Source organism: Heliangelus exortis, chromosome 15, assembly GCF_036169615.1.
Source record: "Heliangelus exortis chromosome 15, bHelExo1.hap1, whole genome shotgun sequence".
Lineage (NCBI taxonomy): Eukaryota > Metazoa > Chordata > Aves > Apodiformes > Trochilidae > Heliangelus > Heliangelus exortis.
The window spans coordinates 4,337,913-4,343,593 of NC_092436.1; the positions used below are offsets into that span (position 1 = coordinate 4,337,913).

General features: G+C 43.0%; 1 long non-coding RNA gene across 1 annotated transcript; it reads left to right on the forward strand.

Moving 5' to 3' along the window:
• The first annotated feature begins 2,004 nt into the window (after positions 1 to 2,004).
• LOC139803078 (uncharacterized) lies at positions 2,005 to 5,282 on the forward strand. Its single transcript, XR_011728875.1, has 2 exons — positions 2,005 to 2,965; positions 4,154 to 5,282. It is a non-coding gene; the product is annotated as an uncharacterized lncRNA (long non-coding RNA).
• Positions 5,283 to 5,681: the final 399 nt, after the last annotated feature.

Below are 5,681 nucleotides of genomic sequence, written 5' to 3' on the forward strand. Positions count from 1 at the left end.
ATTTTAGACATAAAACATGTTGAGTACAGATAGTTTCATTTAACACAAAAGTCACTTCATACATTTTTATTTGGTTCTAGTTCCCAAATGTAGCTCAAGACAAATCATTCTGTAAAATTCCTGTCCATGAGAACTGCTTCTTTCATTACAACATAGAGAAGGAGAGCAAGTTCAGTCTGAATAAATGTGCACAAGTAAACAAGTCAAGCAAGCATATGGGTCTAAACTAGCTCCAAAGTAGCTGTAAAATACATCAAGTTTTGCAGACAGACTTCAGGGGGAGAATGTCATTGTTACCAAAACAGAGTCCAATTATCATCAGCTTTTGTGTAAAAGAAGTTAGGAGGTTTTCTCTAGGCTGTAACCTCAAACACACAGGTCCCCAGGCATCCTTTTTAGAACAGTCACATCTCATCTGTCTGCAGTGCAAATGATACCCCACAAAGGCAAAGTGAGGGTGCTCTGGTCTCTCTTTTAGAGCTCAGAGGAGATGTAGGGGAACAGGCAGCTGGCACAGGACCAGAACTGAGGGAGGCTGAATCCCACAGCTTGCCTGGAGGAACTATTTCAAGCATGTCAAAATTTAACCACAAATGGCAGCATCTCTGCTCTCCAGGGAGAGGTCATCACAGAGAATCACAAGCTCCCTCTCAAGTCAGCCCAAAATAAGAAACAATTTTTCAAAACATCCCAGCTCCCTGCAAGCTGGGAGCTTGGAACACGGCTTTTCTGCCTCAGAGCAAAAAAAAAAAAATACACCCTTAATTGCTGACCTTTAATTTGTCAGGAAACTAATACAAACCATCTTCCCTGAGAAGCCATGGGGAAGGTGAAAGGAAAACATGGCAAATTAATAAATGTAAATCCAGAGAGGTGTGAGGAAAAAAAAAAAAATCATCATTATATGGTGCTCTGCCTGATCAAGGTTATAATTAGGTAAGGAAACACAAAGTAGATGAAATTCCAACTGTCACACCTCATTGATGTTTCTCTGATCAACCCCATGCTCCTAACCTGGAGCTTGGCAGCCACCTTCTAAGAGAGGCATTATGGAACTGTCCAAGAATCCCAGGGATTTCTCTCTTAGAAATTGTGTTGTTAGGGCCAGAGATGCTCCTGGTTGTGCAAGAGCAGCTGCAGGTCAGCACAGCTGCTGCCTCTCTCCTTAGGAGTGGGGAGAAAACATTAATAAACAAAACCAAATCCAGTTCACCAGAAACTACAACCATCTGTTAGATTATTAATAGGCACAGAACTCACGTAAAGCACTGGCATTGGTACTTCAGGAATATCTTTTTCTGGAGGATAAGGTTAGGTTAGCAGCAATTGCAGTCTTGGGGACATGGAAGTATTTAAATTACTTTATTACTTTCCTTCTGCAAAACCAAATTAGTGGATTTCTCTCCATCTTCCTCCAGTACAGCATCTCACTCCCAGATGGTGAAAGCCTCATTTACTTTCTTTTTCTCCCATGTTATCCTCACCTCAGGCCTTCTTTAGACTCCTAAAGTGTTCACCTACTTGCCTGCTCATTCCTATGGATTATTCCTACTGATGAGACTGTAGGTCTAAGTGGGGAACTATCTCAATAACCTCCCAGCCCCAACTTCTGCAAGGCACACATCACAAGTCGGGTGTGCAGAGCAAAAGCCAGGGCTGTTTTCCATGTAGCAGACGAGTAAAACATGTACAGAAATCCACTTAAACCAGCTTTTCAGTTCTTGTACCTTGAGCCTGAACTTGTGGGGTCAGGGAGAGAAAACAACTTATTTTAAACTGTCTCTATAATTTTTGAGAAATGCCTTTAAACTGCAGCATCATTTGCTCTTCCTCCAGTTATGAACAAGTTATTCATGTGCTTGATTTTCTTGTGAGAAAATAACAAACACTCCGTATTTACTCCCATCAAATAGTTTTTCCAAGAGGAACTGAAATGTAACAGATGAGTAGCCTCTTTTTCCTTAACCTCCAGGCTTCTTGTCCTTAAAGGACAGTGAGGGAGGAGCCAGACTCCCTTCCTTGCACCCCTGTGTTTGTTCTCTCTGCAGCAGCCCCAGCGGATGCTCCAGCCAGCTCACATTCATGCCATTTTTCTCACGCCTGACCAGCCAGATATAGTGCAGCCAAAACAGATGTAACACAGCCCTTTTCTAGTGTGTCAGAGGGGGAACACACAGGGCCTTTCCTTGCAGCCTGCAAAGAGGGGACCCCGCTCCCCCCTCACAGCCCCAGCGCTGGGCTGGTGCTGCAGAATTCACCTCTCCAGCCCAGGGATGAAACAAGTCAAGGGTGGAGAGCTGTAAAATGGGCCTCCCACAGATGTCAGTCAAACCACACCAAGCAGATTGAAGGTAGTCAAACAGTAGTAGTTGCTGGAGATGAGCAGAAACCAGCCATGACAGCAAAGGAAAGCAGGCAGCAGGCAGCAGGCGGGTGCAGCAGCTCAAGATCTCAGCCCACTGCATACAAAAAGCAAAGCTGAAACAAGATCCAGGCTCCAGCAAAATGGATCGTTTCCAAGTATTTGAAAAAGCTTCAAGCAGCTGTGGGGAGGAAGAAAACTCTCACAGCCCCTGACAAGGCAAAGCAAGACAGACCCAAAAACAAGGTCTCCTCTGAAACAGAGAAGGCTTTGAGTCTCTGACGCTGGCCGGAGGGCACGGGTGGTGCTGGCTGGGCACACTCAGCAGGCAGGCGCCTGCTGCTTAACCATGTTTGAGGAAAATCCTCCTTCAAGATATTTGACAAGAATTATCCACCCAGAAGACCCCCAAGAAACCAACACAGCCGTAAGTCAAGTTTCAGGGGATCAGGAAAAGACGGGACACATCCCAGGGGACAACAGCAACACCTCCGCTCCCTCCGGTGACTCGGCAGCAAACCCAACCTCCCTGCAGCATCACCTGGCACACCTGAGGAGGCTGATGTCCAGGCAGAAGGCTGAGTATGAATCTGAAATTGCAAGGTAAAGGATTTTAACAACTATGAGGCTTGAGGGCAGGGATCTCTCCCTACTGTGTGCAATAACTCCAGGGTCTTTGCCTTGGAGCAGGGTCTACAGATGCTGCTGCAGTCACCACTGCTCCATCCCACTGTGAATGTCACCCAGGACACAGCATTATAGGATTAGTTAGCAATCATTCAGTTATTAGAAATAATTTTCATGTCAGATGCATGAGAAACTCCAGAGCATCCATAAATTTTTTGCAGAGATGCACAGAGCTCTTGAAAACCCTCTGTTCTATTGTGTATTATTCTGCTTCTCCTTAATCCAGTATTAAACTTTTCTCTAGGGAAAAATGTGCAGCCTTCTCCCCAGCACTACCAGCAAGTCATTATTCTTTACAAATTGCAAGTCATGAATTTTAACAGCTCAGAGGAAAGTGTTCATAAGTGTTTTCCCTATTTCTAAGATTAGAAATTGAACAGAGATTTAGCCATAGCTTGTTATCAAGGAAAAAAAGGAGAAATATTTTCAGGCTCCACTTTCCAAATAGTGCTGCTTTTCTCATGTCATTTAAAGGGAAAGAATATTTGAAATACAATGTTGTTCACTAGTTATAAGTTACAGGTATGTTGTGCAAATTGACTATTTGATTAAATCATAAAACACCTCAACATGCATCACCAGAAGAGATGGTAAGTGGGTAATACTGAATTACACTATGCTTGAACACTATGCAAAGAAAAAAATCCCTTTAATCTCTAATTTCTTGAAGAACTATTCACTAATTTCTTCATAGTAAAAGCTCTTCCTACATTTAAGCTTTTTTTTTTTTTTCTTTTAAATGTCTTTGCTGTATTCTGCTTGTTTTTCCTTGCAGTTCAAGGGATTCTGCAATACAAGCAGAGTTTCCTTAAATATTTTTGTATTGCCAATTGCTGTTAAAACTGATGTAGTATTCCACTACAAAAAAACCCAACACCAAAACAGACTCCTGTGGCCATATGGTTATTTATATTGTAAATCTGGATAACTAAAATGGCAACTTTTAATTCATAACACCACGAATTGCAAAAATATCGGGGATGCCAATGCTTGTATTTATGAGAACATATGTTAGAAAAGCTAGCTTTAAAAAAAACTAGAGCTTTATTGAGAAAGAGGAGGAAACAAATAATAATCCTGTAATTCACAATGTCTTCCCAACAGCCTGGAGCAGCGGAACAGAGAGCTGCAGCTGGAGATTAAGGACATGCATTCAAAACTGGGACAGCAGCGTGAGTGGTCCAGTCTTGCAGAGATGAAAATACAGAATGCAGAGAGAGCAAAGGAAGATGCAGAGAGGAGAAATGAAATGCTTCAAAAGGAAATGGAAGAGTTTTTTGAAACCTTTGGAGAAATTAACAGATGGAAATAAACAGAAGTGTGTTTGATTTGAAATAGAGCTTAAGCATAAATTGAGCTAAACCTAGAAGAAAGGCCACACCCTGATTGCAGCATATCCTATTCCAGAGGTGAAATAAGAATCCCAACAGTAAAAACTGGGCTGGCTATTATAAAAGTGAGCAGTTGATACAAACTCCTTGGAATCCATGAACCCTGGGAGCTCTGCACCACCCTGCTAATGCCAGGGATGCTTTCTCTCACCGCTGACAAAATCTTTCCAGAGCTTTGCACCACCAACTCCCAGGCCAGCCTGTGCAGCGTGCTGGGAAAGCATTCTGGGGTTTTTTGGCCAGCCTTGAGTCTTCTGCTGGTGCAAAAAATGCCTAAGTGGCTGAATGGCTTTAATTATGGGCTGTCAGGCTTGCTGGAGTGTTTTACCAGTCACCCAAGGTCCCATAGGCTTTAGTGCTGAGCTTGTAGCTGCATCCCAAAATGAGCTGCACCAGTTAGGGGACAAATACAGAGTAACAGTAAGGAAATGCCTTACTATCTCCCCATAGTTCCCACCAGCCCTGTGCTGGGTTATTTATTCATGGAGAAGGTCTCTATATCACCATTTGCTCCTCCAGATTATCACTGGCCTCTCTGCAGGACTCCCATCAGCTCACATTAGTCCTAACCCCATCACTGGTAGCCAGACTCACATGTGTGGTAGCCCTCAGAGCTACCACTCTCCACATGGGAAATGTGTGAAGCATTAATGGCACAGATGAAGTAAAATATCAATCAAATAACTATTGTTCTTTTAATCCACTGCAGAAGAATTTTAACATGAACAGCAGCATTCTCATACTTAAATCTGCACTGAATTCAAGATTATACTTTATATGGGAAAAGCACATGGGTCATTATCTGCTCTTGAGCAAGATTTAAATGCAAGAGTGACCATCTACTTGGTAATTCAGTATCTCACTAAATCAACTCATAACATGTAAGCAGAAACTGCACAGATGTTTTTCTTGTTCCTCAGAGAAAAGTAAGCAGCTTGCTTTAAGATCAAGGAAGTGAAAAAAAATCCCAGTCTTATCCCACAGGGATCATGGAGTGAAGCAGCCCTACCCTGTGCCATGCCCAGGGCAATGCTTCAGGCCCTTTCTTTGTCAGTTCTCTTCGTGCCAGCCAACCCCTTCCATGCACTGCTCAGTCTCCACCAGGGCACCCCTAAACTGTACCTTGTTTTTCTGCATCCTTACCTTCACACCAAGGAATCATTAACTGAGCAGCTTTAAATTTTAATTCCCTGCACTTCCATTCTTCTTGTTTCTTTCTTTCTACTCCCCACCCCTGCCTC